At 38.2% G+C, this 23,826-nt stretch overlaps 1 non-coding gene across 1 annotated transcript; it reads left to right on the top strand.

The window, feature by feature from the left end:
- The first annotated feature begins 2,302 nt into the window (after nucleotides 1-2,302).
- LOC117311524 (U6 spliceosomal RNA) lies at nucleotides 2,303-2,409 on the top strand. Its single transcript, XR_004525719.1, has one exon. It is a non-coding gene; the product is annotated as a U6 spliceosomal RNA (small nuclear RNA).
- The last annotated feature ends 21,417 nt before the right edge of the window (nucleotides 2,410-23,826 follow it).

The raw sequence follows: 23,826 nt of genomic DNA, 5'->3' as shown, positions 1-23,826 counted from the left end.
TATGCACCATATTGCCAGGTCAGGGGCAATTTCTTCATACAAATCAACTTCTGTACAACAGCAGACAAAATGATAGTGTTTTCATAATGCAAAAATAGTCCCATATCTCTGATATTGGTCTGTTTATTTCAGCCAATGGTTGGTATTATAAAATGACTATTCTAGAAGACCTTGAATCATGGAACTTACACCATTAATTGGCTGTGGGGTCTTGGGTAACACTTACTCTATTTCACCCTCTACTATCAATCTCACTTGAGTACTCTATACTTTTTACCCTCACACAGTATCAAAAACATTTGTTTATCCAGGAGCTTCCCTGGTGGCTAAGTGGTTGAGAGTCCACCTGCCGATGCAGGGGACACGGGCTCGTGCCCCGGTCCGGGAGGATCCCACATGCCGCGGAGCGGCTGGGCCCGTGAGCTATGGCCGCTGAGCCTGCACGTCCGGAGCCTGTGCTTCGCAACGGGAGAGGCCACAACAGTGAGAGGCCCGCGTACCGCAAAAACAAAAAACCAAAAAAACAAAAAAAAACATTTGTTTATCCAAACGGCCTCCTCTTACCTCCCACACCCAGCCTTGAGTGAAATCCTCAAAGGCAAGGACTGAGCAGTATCTGTCTTTTTACATCCCTGGCATGGAATACATAGCCTGTCATATGGCATGTCGTCCATATATTAAAAATGGATAAGTAATGGTTATAAATGGGTGGGTATAGAAAGGCATGGACGGAGTGTCTCTTGGATATTTATTATATTTGTTAAGTGAAACTTCATTTCTCTGAGTAACGAATAGAGGAATGCCTTTAAATTATGTTCTCCCATTGTTAAAGGTCATGAGCATTTTTTAAATTCTTATTTTATTTTTGCTCCAGGAGGTGCATTCACTCCCTGGATATGTTTGGGGAAACAGGTGGATAAAATTTAGAAATTCTGTTATATACTTTGGTCACTTACCATGTACTCACAGCAGCAAGGCTTTGGGTTAGTTTAAAAGTGCATCTTAATAAAACAGAGACCCAATTTTCCTCTCCCCCAGCTTAGTTGTGTTAATTCGGCTTTGCTTTTCACAGCCGATGACAGAAAGCCTGACTATAGTGGCTTAAACATAAATAGAGCTTTATTTTCTGCATATTATAAGTTTTGGTGGGTATGAAGTTCGTGGAATTATTTCAGTGTCTTAACAAAATCAGGGTCACTTTATCTGCCATTCTCCTGGTTTTCTCAACATACAAGATGGCTGCTGTAGCTCCAGCCAGCACATCATCATTCAAGGAGGGAGAAAGAGAAAGTGGGGGGGAGGAGGTGACAGCATACTCTTGCTTACACTTTATTGGCCAGAACTGTGTATTATAATAAAGCAAACTCCAGCTTTACAATGGTCTGGTAAATGAACATTTTACTTTGTTCATCCTCTTTAATAAAGACATGTAAGACAGAAGAGTGTTAGAAACAAGCGTTGGGTGAGCCAACAATGTCTGTCATATCAATATTCAGTTACCAATGCTGCCAGAAAGTATAGGTGCCTATCTTTTCATCACATTGGTAAGCAAAACTCACTAGCACAATTCTTTATATATATATACACACACATTAACTTTTCTTGATAATCTACCCCAAAATAAGTCAAATTCATAAGTACATCTGAACTTAATTTTTAAATATTAATATGGGAAGAATATTTGTGTTATTATAGAAAATTACTTATTTTAATATTTATGTTATTGCAGAAAATTACATATTGGTAAGACATACACAGAATCCACAAAAGATAAGTTTATAAAGCATGAATACTGATAACTGGTGAGCAAAAGAGGAAAATAATTTAAAAACAAACATGGAAAAATGTTATTACCTAAATAAAAATGCCTCTTACACCCAGCATATTGGTAGATATATATATTCAGATTTGTAATATTTAGTGCTGACTCATGATAAAAGCTGGCACATATCAAAATACATTGACTATGTGACATGATAATATCACTTCTGGGAACTTTTCCTAAGGAACTGATTCTAAATAAAAGTGAAGCCATATGTACAAACTGTACATTATATCAAGGTTATATATAGTAATTAAAATTTGAGAGAAATAAAAGTCTAAATATCTAATAAGGAAAAAATGACTAAGGAAATTATAATGGAATAAATTTTATGACATATAATGAAGTCACTAAAATGATAATTATACAACAATTTATCAATATGGAATATGTTTATGATTTAATGATAGGTGTGAAAAGCAAAATCCAAAGCACATAATGATGTGATTTCTGGTGAAGACTTAGAAATGAAAATTCCTCATGCTCGCTTTGGCAGCACATATACTAAAATTGGAACAATACAGAGAAGATTAGCATGGTCCCTGCACAAGGATGACACGCAAATTCGTGAAGCATTTCGTATTTTATTTTACCAGGGGAAGGGATAGATTGGGAGTTTGGGATTGACATGCACGCACTGCTATATTTAAAATAGATAATCAACAAGGACCTACTGTATAGCACAGGGAACTTTGCTCAATATTATGTTACAGCTTAAATGGGAAAAGAATTTGAAAAAGAACAGATACATGAATATGTGTAACTGGATCACTTTGCTGTACACCTGAAACTAACACAACATTGTTAATCAGCTACACTCCAATATAAAAGAAAAAGTTTAAGAAAAGCCATTAAAAAAAAAAAACCCTCACATACACTTTCAGACACCATTGCTAAGATTTGCCAATCTTACACAAACATTTGGGGGAGGGGGCTCTATAATATCAATAAAACATCCATCTAAGAAATACTTTTTAAAGTTACTGCTCCCTAGAAAAATGTTTAAAAAGCTATATGCAGTATGCCAATAAACTATTGTAATTCCATTTAGCAGTTGTAAGATTGTCTCTTTATCTTTTATATTCTGAAGTATATTTAGATTTATTTCTTTTATGTGTAATTCAGTGACACTAAAGATTGGTGTCTTTCATTAGTTCTAGAAAAGTGTCACCCATTATCTCTTGTAATAATTTATCACCCCCATTCCCTATCTCCTCAATAACTCTTAGCTCTACTTTCATATTTTTATTTCTTTCTATCACTGTGATTCTGAATATTTTATATAAATATTCCACTTTAATAATTCTCTCTCCAGCTTCATTGAACCGTCTCTTTAACTCATCCATCTCAAAAACTGTCTCTAAAACACTAAACACAGTTATTTATATTCTCTACCTGATTATTCTTGAATATAGTCTTTGCGTGCATCATTTGTTGGTTTGATTTTTCTGTTTAATGTCAATAATGTAGCCTTGTTTGCTCAAATATTTTATGATTTTTCAAAATTTCTAAATTTATATTTCTTTTCATTCAAAGAAAGCCTTTGTGGATTGATTTTAATGCTCTTGCCTCCAGAAAGAACTTGTGTTTTCCTCCCCTGGGTACTTGGGGACAACAAATCAAGGACCATTATAGGCTGAGGTTTTGGCTTGAGGCCTTTTGGGCTACACTGTACCATTGAAATATGACTCCAACTCTGCTTGAAGGAGGGTTTGTGTTGAGAAATTATGAATAAAGACTTTTCCATTTTTTTCCTGCTCTACCCGAAGCAATGGCCAAGACAGTCAGGCAAACCCACTTACTTGCTTCACAGATTGTGGTTTCACTACTTTACTGACTGCAAATGTCATTTTTGGAGGTTCTGGCTTTGTGTGATTAAGTCTTCAATTAGTCCTCACATCTTGCATGGGCCTCTCTTTGTGTCCGAAAACCCAAGTTACAAGTGGATAGGGATTAATATCTGCCCCAAAGACCTACAACAATGTCTGGCAAAGCCTATCTTTTTAACAAAACTAGGCTTCATTGAACACCCTTTATAAACATACACAGAGGGAAGACATTACACCTATGTAGAAATACTGCAGTTAAAAAGGGTGGCACTCAAAGGACACCAAACAAGTACATTTACTACCAGAAATGAGAAAAATCTGGGATATTTCTTGTTTATATTCTTGGAAAGAATAAGAGTATATTGCATTGGTGAAAGTGCAGCAAAAGGCATGATGAGAGAATAAGAGCACAGAAGAAATTGTACTATTGAGATGGAAAGTACAATGTCTAAGTTAAAAGACATTGGAAAGAATTAACAAACTGTTTGATGTAGAAAATAAAATTCATTTTGTATAGGACAGCTTTGAGAAATTTTCCAATATCTCAAGGGAAAACTAGATAAACAAGACAAGTTAAATATATAAATAAGAACTGTAGAACAGATTCAGGCACTTGATCTTGGACTTTCAGACTAGGTAGTATGGGAGTCATAACAGAAGTCAAGAAAAAGAAAAAGAGAAAAAAGCATGAAGAAAAGAAGAAAGAAATTCCTTACATTAAAAAAAAAAATCTGAGTCTGCAGATCAAACAAGCTCATCAAATACATGTGTTATAATTAATGAAAAGGAACAAAGAAAGTATAAAGATCCCTATAAATAATCAAAATTAAATAGTAAAATTTGCTCACACCACTAAATACCAAAGACAATGAAGCAACAACATACAGAATTGAGGAGAAAATACTGTGCCTGAAAAATGTTGTTTATGTGTGAGGGCCTTAGGAAGATAAACCCAAGGACGAGAAAGAATTAAACACAGACCACACATTGAGAAGGAAAATTTCAGAATTTCTTTTAAAATATTGTTGTAACCCTATTATTTATAATAACCAATACATGAAAACAACCTAAGTATCTATCAATGAACGAATTGATAAAGAAAATATGATATAGATAAAGGTATAGATATAGATATATTAGGATAGTAGTCAACCACAAAACAGAAGGAAATCCTGCCATTTGCAACAACATGGATAGACCTTGAGTGCATTACGCTAACTGAAATAAATCAGAGAAAGACAAATACTGTATGATCTTACTTATATGTGGAATCTGAAAAAAACAAACATTGATACAGAGAACATATTGGTGGTTGCTACAGGTGGGCGGGTGGAAGTTGGGCAAAATGGGTGAAGGTGGTCAAAAGTTACAAACTTACAACTGTAAAATAAGTCCTGGGGATGTAATGTGCAGCATAGTGACTATAGTTAATAATACGGTATCATATATTTGAAAGTTGCTAAGGTAGCAAATCTTAAAGGTTCTCATCACAAAAAAAGTTGTAACTATGTGTGGTGATGAATATTAACAAAACATGATGATCATTTCTCAATATATACATTTATCAGATCACTATGTTGTACAGCTGAAACTAATGTAATGTTATATGCCAATTATAACTCAATAAAAAGTGGGAAAATATTAGCATAACCCTAAAACCAAAAAACTGATCATTATAGCACATAAATAAAGCAGCAAGACAAATAATTAATTATACAGCATGGTCTAGAGAGTATTTTTCTAAGAATGACATGGGGTTGGTTTTATTAGGAAATCTACTAACAGAAATGTTAACACATAGAGATCAAAAGGCAGAAGAGAAAAGAGAACAACAACAACAAAAAAACCAGGACCTTCTGTATGCATCCATTTCTAATACAAGTCTTAGTATATGAGCCCACAAGGCACTTACTAAACCTGAGAGGGCAGCATGGCATGGTAGGTGTAAACACAGGCCTGGAGCCCAGATTGCTAGGGCCTCAATCTCAGTGCTGTGCTAACTGTATGGCCATCAGGGAAATCATTTGACCTATCAGTGCCTAATTGTCTTATCTGTAGAGTGGGAATAATAATAATAATACCACTATCTATCTCATGGAGCTGCTGAGATAATTCAGTGAGTTAACATATATAAAAATTTAATTTAGTATGTGGCTCATTTCACATTATACAAGTATTTATTATTATCAATAATAATATCAAATGCCTATATAAAACCAAAAGTCAAAATTATACTTGGCATACCCAATCCTTACTAAAACTATGGTATACTCTCACTACTGTTATTTACTATTATTTGGCAGGTTCCAAACAATTCAATAAGATAAGAAAAAATGAGTCATACATATGGAAAGAAGGAATCACATTATTATTTGAAAACTGATTATGTACTAAAACAAACCAAAGGAATCAACTGAAACAGAAAATCTATTAGATATAAGGCAAGAGTTGAGTAAGTAGACAGGTAACAAATTAAATATACAAAAATCAATTTTCTTTCTATGAACCAGCAAAATAAATTAAGTATAATAAAAATTCCATTCACAATAGCAACACAACACTAAAATATTTAGGAATGGAATTAATAGTAAGTACTCTAAGGGTTATATGATAAATCCCAGGACTTTACCAAGAGATAACAGGTAAAATTTAAATAAATGAAGAAATATGCTGAATTCTGGGAAAGCAGTGACCAATAGCATGCAATATCAATTCTCCTCATATCGGTCTATAAAAGCGTAGAAATCAAAACAGCAATGGGGATTTTCAGACTTGGCAAACTAAATCCACTTTAGAAGAATACATGGCAAAAATATCCCAGAATAATTTTGGAATAAAGAGTAAAAATAATGAGGGTTTTCCTTTACAAATAGGCAAAAGATCTTACACATTTACAATAATTTGCTGTTATGGTACTGATGCAAAATATGGCAGCAGATCAAGGGAAGAATGCAGAAAGCACCAAAACCTTGGAATATGTGAAAGTTTGCATATGATAAAAGTGCCTTTCAATTCACCAGGAAATGGATTACGATAGAGCTAAAACAAAAACAACTGGTTAATATTTGAAGTAAAACTCTTAACACAAATATAAAATTATTTAATTTTGATTAAAGAGTTAAATATAAATATTTAAAAATCAAGCAATAATAAAGAATAAAATACAGATTTATATGTTCTACCATCTCCAGACCAGGAGGTCTTTCAATGCATATCCCCAAAGAAGAAACCATAAAGGAAAATATTAGTGAGTGGATAAATAAAATATAAATATATCTAAATTGCCTAAAATATTACAAGTGAAACAACAAACTAAACATAATTTTAATAAAGGGACAAATAACCTCACTTGATATAAAGTGCAAATTACTATAACAATAAAATATCATGATTTGCTTCTCAATTCAGGTTTAGCCTTGATCACTAAATTGTACTAATCTGCTGGTCCAAAGCTATAAAAAGGCACTATCATAGTCTGTTACCAATGAAGTACATATAGTTGCAGTATTTCCAAAGGACAATTTGAAAATATATTTCAAAAGCCTTAAGAATGTTTAAGTTCTTGGAGTTCATTCAAATTCCAGAAATCATTATTAAGAAAATAATTGTAAGATGAACAAGAAAGTCCTAAATGTGCACCAGTATATTACTAGTCAAATAAGCTTGAGTATATTCACATCATGGAATATTAATATTATGATGTGCTTTGAAGAGACAACACCATGGTGATAATTTCACAATAGAGTATTTTTTTAAGTATCTGTGGAATGCTTTAATTTTTTTTTTAATTTTTTATTTTATATTAGAGTATAGTTGATTTACAATGTTGTGTTAGTTTCAGGTGTACAGCAAAGTGAATCAGTTATACATATACATACATCTATTTTTCTCCAGATTCTTTTCCCATATAGGTTACTGTATTACAGAGTATTGAGTAGAGTTCCCTGTGCTATAAGGTAGGTCCTTGTTGATTAACTATGTTATATATAGTAGTGTGTGTATGTTAATCCCAACCTCCTAATTTATCCCTCCTCTCACAACCTTTCCCCTTTGTTAAGCATAAATTTGTTCTCTAAGCCTGTGAGTCTGTTTCTGTTTTGTAAATAAGTTCATTCGATCATTTTTTAAGATTCCACATATAAGTGATATCATAGGACATTCGTATTTCACTGTCTGACTTACTTCACTTAGTATGATAAACTCTAGGTCCATCCATGTTGCTGCAAATGGCATTATTTAATTCAATATAGTATTACAAGCTATAAATCCACTACAGTGTAGTATACCCATTGTGATCCTAATTTTATTAAAAAATTGTTAAACAATTTACATGTACAAAAATGTTAAAAGTAGTTAGAAATGCATGATGATGAGGGTACCCACTTTAATTTTTTTCCTTGTTCGTTTTCCTTACTTTATTCTTAGTAATTGCTTTTTCACTCATATTTCCTTCAGCAATGCACCTAAGCCTGGAAAGAGTAGTATATCTGAATGAATATTATTTTATATGTGATTTTAAATTTATAAGTAAAATTAAAATTCATTTTAATAATTCCTTAGTTAAGTTAAAATTAAATCAAATATTTGAATTTAAATATTTAATTAGGACAAAAGGCAAAGAATAAAGCTGGTTAGTCACATCAACTTTCTTGAGTACCTGTTTCTTCCTTCACAAACATTACCTGGTATCCTCTAGATTCTCCTTAATTCCTTTAGGTCACTGAGCCTGTGCCTAATTTCATTTTGGGGTTAAACACCTTAAGGTCTAGTAAGAATATAGCAACAAGAAATCTACTCCCTTGGTATTGTCCCCAGAAACATTTTCAGAATCTTTACAAACTGCCGGCGTGAGTTGAGAGACAGTGACTTTTAGAGTTTTAAATGAGTTTGGAGAGGTTGTGAGATGAATTAAGTTTGTACATCCTTTGTCCTGACATGCACCCAGCAGAGAAGTTAAAACTGAGCCAATCCAGCCATGCAGATCTGTGAACTCTAATAGGTGGTAGAGAAGAAAGCGAGAAAGCCGGTGGGCGGGGCTCCTCGGCTTCCTTGCTTATCTAATGCTTTCACACTGAAGACCAAATCAATCGCGAAGCATGTTGATGTCTCTGCCAGACTCCAACTGATGGGCTCCTGTGTACAAAGCCCCTCTGTATCCATCCTTTCAGCCCCGGCTTCCTAATCCATTACTGACAATTGTTTCCTTAGTAACTGCAAAAAGGCCCTATATTCATGGAAACAGCAGGGCTGAAGGTGTGGGCTGGATTTCAAATGTGTCCTTTATTTCTATGCTGGACCTTCCCTGGGTCTTTTATTGGTAAATGTGTGCTTAAGCCATGAATGACACAGCAGCCAGCTAAGTCCTCTGTGATTGCCTTTCCATGTCTTTCTGGACCACGCATATGAGAGTAAATATGAATCAGAGACTGTATCTTAGACAGCCTAGAATTTGAGCAGAGAGGAATCTTAGCAAGCTTAACTCTCTGTTTTATAGACGCATAAACTGACAATGCCTTATACAAGGTTATGTAGCTAAGTGCCAGTAGAAATGGGCTTAAAATAAATGTTCCCCTGACACTAATCAAATGTCCATGTCAATACACAAGGCTTCAAACTTCACATTCCTGTTTAATAAAAGATTTGGAGTTCATCTTTTCTTAGAGGTTATGTGCCTCTATAAGTCTTACCTTTCAGCAGGAATAAGCATAAGCCCAATCATAAGCAATTAGGTTGTCACCTTCCTTCTCTATTTCCACCCACTGTCCCTGGCACTCATCTTCCCTGGCCCTTTGATCCCTTAGCTCTGCCCTTCGTTCCTGAAACCTGCCCTAGCCCACCTTATGATGACTAGCTGCAACAATCTCTCTAGCCCTGGGTCCCTAGAGGTGCTCTGAGATCTAGTTTTGAATTTTCCTTCTAGTGTCACAGATTGGCGGGGAGGGTGGGAGAAGGTCCCCTGCCTCTGTCTAAGAGTTATATACAATATTTTGAGAAACTTGTCTGAAAAAGACAATGACCAATCAGAACAGATGCTGGTCATAGCAACAGAGCAGAGTTCTGCTTTGCCAGGTTTGTATCCTGTGGTTTCTGAATCTTGATATGGTCCTGGAGGAATATGGAAGAGGAGTGAGGGAGAACACAATAGTGAAGGGGTGGGTGGGAGTTTCACCTGGAGGGCATAAGCAGTGGCTATTAATGCACAGATGTGAAAGTATTTCAATTCCCTACACAGTGGAATACCAATCCTAACCCTTATCCAGGTATCCAGGCTCCACACCAGTCCGTCCAAGTACACCCAGTCTCCCTGTCTGGTGAGGGGCATGGGACACAAACCAAAACTATTTTCAAAAGGTGAAATAACATTAAGATGAAACTGCAGCTCCCAATTTTCCATAAATATAGCTTCTCCCAGGAGAGTGGCCCACCAGACATGCCTTCACTAGTCACGTTGGATGGCCAGTGGCTTTGGGAGGGTAAGAGCACCATAGCAATATTCAAGTCCAGCACTTCTCAAAGTGTGGTCCCCAGATTAGTGTTTGCCTGTGAAACGTTTGTCAACACTTATCTGTGATGAAATAAGAGACCTGAGACTGAATATAAATCAATCATGTGACTAAGTACACATGTTTATTTCATCTGATTGTTTTTTTCCAAGGAAGGGAGCACTGTGATTGTGCTTATTTCTATTCTGGTACAAGTTTCCTGTATCTTTGCAGCAACCGATGAATCAACAGTTCAGGGACCAGACAGTTTGTGTAGTACTGCTCCAGAATAAGCTCCCCAACAAGGCCTCGGCTTTGAACAATGCAAAAGGAATATTTTGGGAGTCAACTCTCTGGGATCTGAATCTCAATTCTGCCACTTCTTATCCCAATGACCATGTTCAAGTTATGTAACATCTTTGAATTCAAGTTCTTCCTTAAAATGAGATAATATTATATATCACTTAAGTGTTTCTATGAATATTAAATGAGATATAATGTGCACATGTGCTATACAGATGCACAGAGTAGATACTCCATAAATGTGAATTTCAGGCATTTTTTTCTACATGCACTATTACACACACGGGCCTAGAAATCTGTATAAATCACATTTATACATAACATATAAATGTATGTTATGTCCTTAAAACCTAAAAATAGAGTTACCATATGATCCAGTGATCCCAATCCTGGGCATATATCTGGAGGAAACTCTATTTTGAAAAGATACATGCACCCCAGTGTTCTTGGAAGAACTATTTACAATAGCCAAGACATTGGAAGCTACCTAAATGTCCATTGACAGGTGACTGAATAAAGAAGACGTGAAATATATACATACATATATATATATATATATATATATATATATAATGGAATATTACTCAGTCCCAAAAAAGAATGAAATATTGCCATTTGCAGCAACATGAATGGACCTAGAGACTGTCATACTAAGTGAAGGAAGTCAGAAAGAGAAAGACAAATACCATGTGATATCACTTATATAGAGAATTTTTTTAAATGATACAATTGAACTTACTTACAAAACAGAAATAGACTCACAGAAATAGAAAACAAACTTGTAGTTACCAAAGGGGAAAGGTGGAGAAAGGATAAATTAGGAGTTTGGGATTAACAGATACATACTACTACATATAAAATAGATAACCAACAAGGGCCTACTGTATAGGTAGGTATAGTACACTGAACTATAGTCATTATCTTGTAATAATCTATAAGGGAAAAGAATCTGAAAAAATATTATATATATATAAAGTGATTTAGTTATATATAACTGAATCACTTTGCTGTACACCTGAAAATAACACAACTTTGTAAATCAACTATACTTTAATTTTTAAAAATGTATGTACGTATACATATATAAATGTCACTCATCTTTGATCAATTTTCATTTTCTTTCTTCTTTATTTTCTTCCAATTTAACCTGGTCAATCTGATGTGGATAAAAAACAAAGAGGCAAAGTATTGAGCACTGGCATTCAAGAGAAGCTAGAGCTTTTATCCATCTACATAAGTAAAGTTTCGAATGAACTGAGAGAGAAGAATCATATTCCTGGTGTACAGAAACACCTCAGAGATATTGCAGGTCCAGTTCAGACCACTGCAAAAAAGTGAATATCAAGATAAAGTGAATCATACAAATTATTTTGTTTCCCAGTGCATATAAAAGTTATGTTTAGGGCTTCCCTGGTGGCGCAGTGGTTGAGAATCTGCCTGCTAATGCAGGGGACACGGGTTCGGGCCCTGGTCTGGGAGGATCCCACATGCCACGGAGCAACTAGGCCCGTGAGCCATAACTACTGAGCCTGCGTGTCTGGAGCCTGTGCTCCGCAACAGGAGAGGCCGCGATAGTGAGAGGCCCGCGCACCGCGGTGAAGAGTGGCCCCCTGCTTGCCCCAACTAGAGAAAGCCCTTGCACAGAAACGAAGACCCAACACAGCAAAAATAAATAAATAAATTAGTAAACTCCTACCCCTAACATCTCCTTTAAAAAAAAAAAAAAAAAAGTTATGTTTACACTATAGTGTTGTCTATCATGTGTTTTGGGGGAGGTGAAATTTCTTCCTTACCCTTCTGGAGTTCTTTTGGTTGGTCTAATGATTAAATTGACACAGACAGACTAACAGGAGGGAAAAAAAAAAGTTTGTATTCACAGAGGGCTCATGAAAATGGGACCCCTGAAAGTGACCAAAACGGGCTGTTTATGTGTCATTTTTAGACAAAGAAACAATTATTTGTGAAGATTTAAGAAAACAAAGGTGCTTCTACTTGGAGCATCAGACTAATCAAGACGTAACAAAGTTTGTTTACACAGTTTTCTTAGCCTTGAATTCCCTAATTCTGGTGATAAGGATGCTTTCTATACTCCTGGTATAGGGAAAATACCTTCACATGGGAGATTTATTTCCTGCTTTTAGGGAGAAAGACGGGGATCAGAGTGTTTTTTAGTATCTTTTTACCTCCACAGGGTGTTTCCCAAGTTACTCTAATTCAAAATAATCAATAAACCATTGAGTCATATTTTGGGGTGGCCTTCCCTGGGCCCCAACAGAGTGCAATGGCATTATGTCTTTAAAACACAAATGTGCATACCTTAATTTAAAAATAATTTATGCTAGAGAAATGCAAATAAAACTACAGTGAGGTACCACTTCACACCGGTTAGAATGGGCATCATCAGAAAATCTACAAACAACAAATGCTGGAGAGGGTGTGGAGAAAAGGGAACCCTCTTGCACTGTTGGTGGGAATGTAAATTGATATAGCCACTATGGAGAACAGTATGGAGGTTCCTTAAAAAACTAAAAATAGAATTACCACATGACCCAGCAATCCCACTACTGGGCATATATACCCAGAGAAAACCATAATTCAAAAAGACACATGAACCCCAGTGTTCACTGCAGCTCTATTTACAATAGCCAGGTCATGGAAGCAACCTAAATGCCCACTGACAGACGAATGGATAAAGAAGATGTGGTACCCATATACAATGGAATATTACTCAGCCATAAAAAAGAACGAAATTGGGACACTTGTAGAGACGTGGATGGACCTAGAGACTGTCATACAGAGTGAAGTAAGTCAGAAAGAGAAAAATAAATATCATATATTAACGCATATATGTGGAATCTCAAAAAATGGTACAGATGAACTGGTTTGCAGGGCAGAAATAGAGACACAGAGTAGAGAACAACCATATGGACACCAAGGGGGGAAAGCGGGGTGGGGGTGGGGGGTGGGATGAACTGGGTGATTGGGATTGACATGTATACACTGATGGAGAAAACCAATATAAGCAGGAAGAGGGATTAATATCTATTAGGGCCTGAAGATTTATATGTGGCTAGAAGTTGATGTTATGATCCAAAAGATATCATATAACCAAAAGTAATATAACAACTTTATATTCAATTCAGCAAATGAAGCCTGATCAAATGCAGAGAAAAATCATCATTCAGGGCTTAAAAGAAATGAGATTGCTGTGTAAAACTCTCATATTGAGTCAATCAGTAAATTAAGAAATAATGGTTAATTTTAGAATGTTTTAACTGAAAAATCAGTAAGAAAATTTTATTGACAGCATTGGATTATTAATACAATTAACCTTAAGGGAATAAAAAAAAGATTATGTCTTCATCCTTCTAGAACTTCACTCTGTTTTTCAGCAAATGACACCCACCCAATTGCAAATATATTTGAAAAGCTGATATGTGCAAATGTTGTTTTTTTAAAACATGTACGTAATGAGAATGCATGGAGAGATTTGTTTCTTTGGTAAATTTTTTCAAGAAAATTCTTTTTGCTGTGTGCAAAGCATTGACAGAATCCGTTGTCCAAAGCTTCAAGTCTAGGCCCCAGACAGTTTGGCCTTGAATATGCCTCTTGACCCAGAGGCAGGCAGGAAGCGCCTAGTCCACTGATACTTGGAGATCTTTTTAGATGAAAATTAAGAAGCCACTCTCCTTCTATCCTGCTCACTGCCTAGAGTAGAGACTGACATTTTCTGCAGGGAATCCTCTCTTTCCTGTGGGTGTAAGTCTAAACAACTCTGGTTCTGCTCACCAGATAAAGGGAAGATGCTAAAACCACATCAATCCAAGAGCTGCCGAGCGGTGACTGCAAACGGTGTGCCTGTGGCTTTGTGATTCCCCAGGGTTCGCGTCTGTGTAGAAAGGCCTTCAGAATCCATGAGCAGAGAAGTAATAATAAGAGCAATAAAAACAGTAACAGAGCTGAACACCATCAGGCTGTAATTGCTCTGGCATCAGAGCAAACAGTCCTCCCGTCGGCCCATGCGGCTTTGATACCCAACTGCTCAGGAGGGAACAGCTGGAAATCCCAGCAAGCAGGCTACATGTTAGCAGACTTTGTTCACTTCAAACGGGGAGAAATGTTTTATTTTTAATGGAACTCTTCCTGTCAGTCTTGTCTTCTTCCTTCCTGCCTCCAAACTCCTACAGCCATCTCGTTCTTGCATGAGGGGGAGTGTTCAGGTTACAGCCCGTTGATGGCAAAAGAACTGGGATGTGTCCTCAGGCAGAGAGACTTACAAGTTCAAGATGCAGCAGCAGGTAGCAGGAGATAGGCGCGTGCTGCTGAAATTCCAAAGAGAAGGCGGTGGATGCCATACTCAGGAGAGAGAACACATACTAGGCATGTAGCTGAGGATATATACCACATCCACCACCTTCAGGACTAGATCACAGAGTCCTGGACTTCAGCAGGGTCTTATTTTAAGAAAACTAAAAGTCTCCCTGCTTCAAATCATCTCCATTAATCTGACAATTACTCAGATGCCTCTTATAAATAACTTTAAAATAATATCCATTCATACATAAAATAACACCAAGTCTTAACATTGCTTATGAATGCCTCACTGCTATTTGGCCATTCAGTGGAGGTCTGGGGCTGACAGGAATGAGATACAGAGCAGGTCAATTCTGGAAAAAGAATCAGAAGTCTGGAAATCTTCAGGTTTTCTCTGAGCCTCTTGAGGGCAGGAGTTGGTAGGAGGGATTGGCAATAAACGAGGCAAGGAATTTTCTTCATTCAAAAAGAAAAATCCTGACTTCCTTCTGTCTTTATACACATTCTCCTTTGCTTTCTGTGTAATACAAACTGCCAACCTGGCCTGCTTGTACAAAAGGAACGTTACCATAACCCATTCATTGAATCCACACGATAGTTGGGATTACACCCCAAACACCCTCCTCCAGATTTATTCATTGAATGCAATGAACTAGGTAGATCTCATGACTTCTAGCTCTTATGCCATAGAAGTTCAAATCAGAAATATTCTGTGAAATATGTAAATCGATATTTTAATCTTTATTCAAAGGCAAGTCTTTTTCTAGTCGACGTTGGTAGTGGATTGGAAACTCGAATGAGGCTGGGACTTGGAGAGGGAGGTACAGAGCATTGCTTCCTTCCAACTCATTTACTGCTATTTTGGGTACCTCCAGTGTTAGACGCAAGGAAAGGTCATACAGGAGAAAGATCCAGCCTCATATGGTGGGTGCAGTTACCCTCTGATGTGGAGGCCATCTGGGGGCAGATGTACAATTGCTCTTCTTTGGATTTTCCTATTAGGGGGTCTTCTCACTTTCTTGACAGATAGCTCTCCATTCCAGGTGGCTGCTTGAGAGCCTGCTACACAGTCCCTAGAGAGCATTTCCTTCCCCACATGGTGGCTGGTGTTTCTTTACCATTCCGGATGGCTCAGCTGGATGTGGCCTGAGGCGGCCCTTTGCTGTCTACCTCTTGCACAAGCCACTCATCTCTGAGTGTCTCCCTCTTGCACAAGCCACTCATCTCTGAGTGTCTCCCTCTTGCACAAGCCACTCATCTCTGAGGAAACACACATGCATCCTTTGCCCAGAGAAATGATCCCAACCTAACCGGGTCTCTGACTCACCATCAAATACAGTTATTCAGCATATTGCTTTTCCTCTAGATTATGGGAATACAACCCCAATGCACTATGACTCCCAAGCTCCAGGGGTCACATATCAGGCTATCCCAGTGATCTCAATGAAGCTACTCCTCCAGGCTTGAGGCAGGTAAGGGGAAATGGGGTGGAGTCCATGTGATTTTATCCAGATCAACTCTCTTTCTACTCTGGCCTCTTTCTACATTCTTGATCTGGCTAACGGGGTCAAAAGTCATGGATTGGATGGTAAATATTTCCTTTGAAAATTCCTATTTTTTTCAGCCACTCTTTTTAGTACTGGGTAGTATATATACCCGGAAACTTCAGAGGTAATTTTCACACCCAATTACACAATGGATCCACTCTAATACTTTGTATTTTCTATACAAGACTATAGAAAGGGCTTTGCACTGATTTTCCCAGTCTCTTGCACAAACTTATTTATAAAAAATGGAGTATTTAATGATGTTGAAGACCGCAGGCTCTGATCAAATGGAAGCAAGATTATGATTTTTCAGGATGACTAGACAAACAATTGCTTATCTCTATTCCTCTAGCCATTGACTAAATGATTGTGCAGACAAATCCCAGTCCACAAAGCACTTGTAGATGTAGCTCATTTTAATTCTCCTTTTACTCTCTTTATCTCATATAATAAAAGGTTGAGTTTTTAAAAAAACAATGATAATTGTGTGGACAAATATATGTGTAAATATTACATTTTAAAGCCTACATGCAATGACAATGTAGAGCACTTTGATCACCTCAAAGGAGAAGCCTTATTAATCATTCCCTTGGTTTCCAAACTAAGTTCCTTAGGTAGGACCAGCTCGTTCTTTCCCTACTCAGATAAACTGTGACCTTCTCGGGAAAGGGGTTATACCCTATGAATGTGTCTGTGCCTGGCTCCTCACTCAGACTCCGGGACTGATTAGACACTGATCAATATTTGCTGAGTAAAAAGTGAGGCTTCTACTGAATATCTTCTGTCAGGCATTTTGCTGAGAACCTTCTAGGTATTATCTCCAATTCTCATCACAACCGCATAAACGATGGTGTTAACATTTCCATTTTACTACCAAGACTAGAGCATAGAGCAATCACATATCCAGCCAAAAATCACACAGTTGGTAGTAGCAGACCTGGGATTTCAACCCATAAAATTGTCTGACTCTGAAGCCAAGTGTAACAACAACAATACCTTTCATGGTCAATTTAGGTATTAGGTTCTTCATTGATAGAAACACTGTAGGATTGCAACCGAGCAGGACCCTGTGGGGTCTTCCTGGGACAGACCACCCCCATGTCCTCTGCCTGCCTCTTGTCTATAGAGAAACTTTAGCCAAAGAGAAAATTCAATCAGAGAAGTAAGAAAATGCAAAAACAAAGGAAAATAGTCAAACAAGACAAAATAATAACAGTTTAGTCATTAAACAAAGTAAATAACCCTTAGTTCCTCCTCAAGGGCTACAGATAACATTCGGAGCCATATCCTGTGAGCTGTTTTGTAGATACTGAAACCCTGTCCCCAACCCCCAGTGGAAGAAGTTAACTACATGATGACCAACCTGTAGCCATGATATAACAACTGGCCTCAAGGAAATGGGAACAAACTGACCTTGGAACTGAAGACTAACTGTACTTAAAACAATCAAGATGACACTGATCAGACTAACATGTGACCCAACTTCAAGATGACTGTTAGAGCCAACTGTGCTGTTCTGCACGTGGCCCCCTCCCTCTGCCTGTGCACCCCTGACACTCCCCTTTAAAAGCTCTTGCCCGCTGATTGGCAGTTAGGAGTTGGTTCTTGGACACAAGTCCACCTTCTCCCCAGGTTGCTGGCCTCCTGAATAAAGTAACCTTTCCCTTCCTACCAACACCTGTCTCTCAAGTATGGACTTTCCAGCAGTGAGCAGCCGAACCTGAGTTTGGTAACAAGGTGTGTTCCTGTTGGGTTCATTCATTGATTCGTTTGTTCATTCACTGTTTACTCTTTTAGACCTTCATCATACTGTTAGTGAGCACTGTGGTAGATTATTCAGGGCCCAATCCCACACAATAAAGTTACTTATTGTCAGCTTAGGCATAGGCTTGAGATCTCTTTTACCAGAAGGTCTGTAACCCTAATGTATCCCTTCCTACTTAGACACTGCGAAAATAATAAGAAAAATGCTATAAAATAGTCAGTGAAAAAAAGAGCAGTCTTCCTGTGAAATGATGTCTGCAAGACATGCAGTTTTGAGGTGAAATATGAAATTTCTGCCTAATAGAGTAAGAATTAGATGTCAAGACGGAGGCAAGATGTGTATTCTCTCTTTGGAGGGAGGTTTAAGGGAGAGGGTGGGGGATGGCATACTCTTTTGGTCAGCCCAGTCTCCAACAACTGTACAATCTGGCTCCCAGATGCCTCACTGCAGGTTGCAGCTACACGCTCTACATCTCAGCAAGCATCCATCCAGTTGGAAAAATAAAAGGCTGTTTTTCCTTACGTAGAGCCATCTTCAGTGTCTACCACCAACTACTTTGGAGCTTTCAGCTACCCTAGCTACTGAGGACAGAGAAAACAGGAAGCCCTCTCACCATGAGCACGGCCTTGCATGAAGCTATTGGTGACTATTTCCCCACCTCCTGCTCCAGTCTCTCTTCCTATATGTTGAAGTGGGGTGCAGTGCAAGGCATAGTAGGCTCAAATCTGACTTTTCTTAGTAAGCCCTGGGAACTTATCTGCTCAAGGGGGGCTTTTTTTTTTTTTTTTGAATATGGAGTATGGAATGACTTGTACTGCAATCTGCTAGCTCCAATTCTCAGAAGAAAGTCCCAATCAAAATTCTGTTACACTAGCAATAAGAAGACCTGGATTATAATTCTGGTCCCATCAAAACCTTCCTGTGTGATTTGAGGCATTTCTACTTTCTCTTTAGACTTCAGTTACCACATTGTAAGATACAGCTGGAAGTTGAGTTCTAATGGCCAATTCTAATACTCCTCCCCGTTCTAGCATTCCATGAGTCACCTCGCCCTGCCCACATGGAAAATTGCTCTCCTTAGTGTTTCTATGACCACATTTAAAAAATCAAACCCCAAACCCATGGCAAAATGATTAGATTATTAGTGGGGGTGATAAGGCAAAAGTCAGAAATATACTTCAGCCTATGACCTCTATCTATGGAGTTTCTGTAACCACACACCCACATAAGAACCTAATACCTAAATTCTGTAACCACACACCCACATAAGCTTTGAATTAAACAACCCTGGATAAGGTCAAGACTTATGATTCAAGGTAAGAGTAAGTCTACAAATGAGAAACACTGACTAGAACCAAATTCCAGGAGGCCTCAAGAGTTATAGTTATAAAATGGGACTCATAATCTCATTTTGTGAGAAGCTGTAAAAACTCAAATGAGATAAGAATAATTAGTGATAGAAGCATCTGGGATATTATTGAATCATATTATTTAGTCCAGGATCAGAACAGACCAATAGAGATGTCAGTATACGTTAGTCAGTAAAAACAAAAACAAAACAAAAAAACACTACTAGGGCTCATTCAGACTTAACAAATGCTAAGATTTAACAGTAATTCATTCAAAAATGTATAGTAAATTCCTTCCCAGTGCCAGACATTATTACATTGTTCTCAGGCTGAGGACACAGCCCCTCCCCCCTCAGGGAACCTGGTATAGAGAAGTTATGTTAATAATTGTTCTATTATAGTTTTGAAAGTGCTGTGACCAAAAAGCGCAGAATGCTATGAGAATACATTAAAGGGACTCTAATCCAACCTGGATAATTATACTGATCATGTTCTCTTATATATATAAATATACTATATGACATATATATAAATATAAATATACTATAGACATATATATGCTATTTACATTTATAAACTAGATAGATACATAGATAGATAGATAGATAGGTAGAATGATAGAAATTACATAGAAATAGTAATAGTGATAAAGTTTAATCTTAAACAATTCTAAAGAAGGTTAAGGTAAGATTATCTCTGAACCCCCAATAACCAGGTCCCCTGACCCTACGCCCAGGATGCTTCCCACCAGGACATCATAGCTGCTAGCTCACTGGAGGCCTTTGCTCCCTATTTCCCTTTGTGTTATATGCCCCAGGTCACTGGCCCATTTTATAAACCCAGAAGTAGGAGATTTAACAAAGATGTGTTTTTTTCTATGATATGAAGTCCAGGTCACCAACTTCAGTTTGGGCAGAACAAGACCACACACAGATGATACTGTGCTTACCCATATATAATGGAGTATTTCTGGAGGAAACTATTAACCATGAATCTGAAAAAGTGACCTCCATTTAGCAATAACACCAAGTCTTTCCTTGGCATTTTTATATCCTACTGTTAGTCACTTTTCCAACCCATGGGGCAATGGATTTCCACTCTAAATGTCACCTCTAGTCAATACGTATATATATATATATATATATATATATATACACACACACACACACACACACACACACACCATATTTTATGCATCTCAGTAGCTTTACACAGGCATTGTGGTTCTGCCCTGAGGCTGGCTATAAATAAATTGACAGTCTGGTTTCCTACAAATGCTGTCAGAGAAGGTTCTTGTTGAATACTAATCACAAAGTCTCATGAAATGAGAGAAGCTTGTGTCAAGAAGCAGGAAGAAACCAGCATTTACTGAGGCTGGAAAACCAATTGGCCAGAGGAACTCAGTTGGCCTTTGGGGCTTGTACAGTTGGCCTTTGGGGCTTGTGCAGTTGGCCTTTGGGGCTTGTGCAGTTGGCTGTGTCCTAGCGCAGTTTCCCTTTCTCGAAATACTTCTGGGGACCAGAGAAAAGGCTGCCTAGGCCTTAGCGGAAGGGCTAGGATGGATAGTTGAGCATATCAGCAAAAGAAATCAAACTGATAAATGAGGAAGGTGAGGGTCTCAGAAGCAGCAACAGTCGGTATGAGAGGAACCAAGTGATCTTCAAAAGAAATAAGTTAAGGTTCAGGGAACCAACAAAAACTAGCAGAAAAATACCCAAAGTCATCAAACAAAGACCTCCGTGACTTGAGCTATTACACTGAAAGTGCAAAAACGGGCCAGGCACCAAGCTTCGTGCTCTGTACGATATTCCACTACTTCTCTTAGTTGTATCTATAATATATAACACGATATGCATGATCTATTATACATTATATATGATGTATAACACATTACATAACATATATTTATATTTATAGCAGCCCAATGGGGGTAAGCATTTTGTCCCCATTTTATGGATGCTCAGGAAGGTGAACCAACTTGCCCATTATTTGAATTGTCCCCTCATCTTTCTGCCATATCATACTTCGGGCCTATAGGAATCTCTTGCTCCAGTCACACGACACCTAAGCCATAGGTTCCTCATGATGTTTATCCCAACCTGAGCCCCAGCTCCCTACTCAATGACCTCTCCTCCTAACTGTCCAAATTGTACACCTTCTTGCAGTATTTCCTGACCACTACAAGGTAACAGTGACTTTCCCTCTCGCCAGGAACAAGAATGACCATCACAGCAGCAGCAACTGCATTTCTTGAATATCTAAGAACACAAGTGCCCTTTCTAACTTTCCAAATGGTGTATGTTCTTTTTCTCAATATATATATGGACTTGATGGTAAGAGAGCGCCTCCTAAAAGTTAGATGTGTCCAGAATTGTACACAGTATAAGATGCTTCACAAATACGGGCGGGGAAGAAGAGGAGGAAAAAGGAAAAAAAAAATAAAAAAAGAAGGGAAAATACTGATTATGTACCTCTCAATGTTAGTTTGAAGAAACTTAAACATTCTTTATTTTAATGTTTGTATATTTTCCACTGAATACTTACTAGTGAAGATGTAATTGCCCATATTGGTACTTAGAATCCAGCGTCAGTTGGCTACTCTGGTTTCTGTCTTCCAAATGTGTACTCAGTTATGCTCCAACTGCTGGGAAACAGTGGGAGGGCAAGCTGCTGATAGGTGCTCACAGTTCAAAGAAATATGAAGGGAAGGTTTGTTTGCATTCTCTGAACACCTGTACCTGCTGGCTCATGATTTTCCCAGGGAAGAATGCATTTCAGAGTTTGGGATCAGCCCCAGATTCGTCCCACCGGATACATTTGGAATGACTGTCAATTGATCCAATAAGCCCTTGCCTCTGCACCCTGCCTGCACCTTCCCTTATGGATGAATGCATCACCTCTCCTGGTAGACTGTTAGTGGGAGTTTTGGTTAACACAAGCCACCGTCAACTGCTTTACTATAATGCTGCTCTGAAAAGGAAAAGCTGTTGAAAAGATGTTACATTCCAACAGAGCAAAACCAGATGAAAGAGAGTCGAGAGTGGCAATCTCTTGGTGCCTGTGGCTATATGAAGCTCCTGTCTGATTTTGATGGTTACTGGCATCATTAGTCAAGGGAAGGCTGTGTGTAAAGTTTATTTCTCCATGGCTGCCTGACTTGGCAGGGCCAGGTCATCAGGAAAGCCCTACCATGAAGGGGACCAGGAGGTCAAAGACCACTGCCCACCCCCACCCCCCACCCAAAGGAGAGCTGCAGTGACACCTAGAGGAGAAGGCTTGAAATGGAAGGGGTCACCAAAAAGTTACCCTGACCCATACCATCTCCTACCCTCTAAAAATGTAAGTGGGTCCTACAGTGAAAGCAAAAAAAAAAAAAAAGCCAATACAAAACCAAAACTAAAACCCTATGATGTGCTCTATAAAGCCTTGATCAGGGTCCTGGGACTAATGAACACCAAACATCATAAGCTATTTCTTTTCAAGGAAGAAACGCTAAATACAAGATCATGGGAAGCCAGCCCACCGATATGTTTTCGTTTGTTTTTTGGCCCACACATTTCTTTCCTAAATGAAATTACTCACCCATGTAATAAAAATTTGAAGACTTTACATTAAAATAGATATTTATCTTATATATTTGAAAAACAGGAAGATCTGAAAATGCATGTCTGCTTGCCAACAATTTGGTTGAGCTGTTGGCAGAGGGCTGGAGACTGCAAGAAAGGCATATATCTAGATGACCAAAGACCCCTACACAACATTTCCCCTCTCCCCTCCTTTTCACTCATTCATGTCATCTACTTGGCCCCTAGAGACATCTGAGCTGTGGCTCCGAAGAAAATGTTGGCGTTTGGATTATCAGCAAAACCCAGCAGTCATTCTGCCAATGATAAAATTTTCCCTATGAAAGGACTAATATTCTAACTGTGGTTTCCTCTTACCTCCGCTTTGGGACAAGCTTTTTATCAAACAGCTCACATTTATCGGTTCTAATCTGTTTTCATTTATAGCATAGACTAATTGCAGCTCCCTCATAAAGTAAGAGTTGGGAAATGCAGCTGAAAAAAAACTAAGCTCCAGGATTTAGTTTTGTTTTGCGTTCTGTCTCTGGGAACCTCAGACACTGTCTGGTTCTGGCCCAAGGTGATGGCACTTATTCATCTGCAGCTGATGACCATCAAAAGGGAAAATCGGGCTTCCCTGGTGGCGCAGTGGTTGAGAGTCCGCCTGCCGATGCAGGGGACACGGGTTTGTGCCCCGGTCCGGGAAGATCCCACATGCCGTGGAGCGGCTGGGCCCGTGAGCCATGGCCGCTGAGCCTGCGCGTCCGGAGCCTGTGCTCCGCAACGGGAGAGGCCACAGCAGTGAGAGGCCCGCGCACCGCAAAAAAAAAAAAAAAAGGGAAAATCAACCTG

Source organism: Tursiops truncatus, chromosome 2 (genome assembly GCF_011762595.2).
Source record: "Tursiops truncatus isolate mTurTru1 chromosome 2, mTurTru1.mat.Y, whole genome shotgun sequence".
NCBI classification, from domain to species: Eukaryota; Metazoa; Chordata; class Mammalia; order Artiodactyla; family Delphinidae; genus Tursiops; species Tursiops truncatus.
The sequence above is the reverse complement of the archived record's forward strand: the minus strand, read 5'-3'. Positions and strand labels throughout refer to the sequence as shown.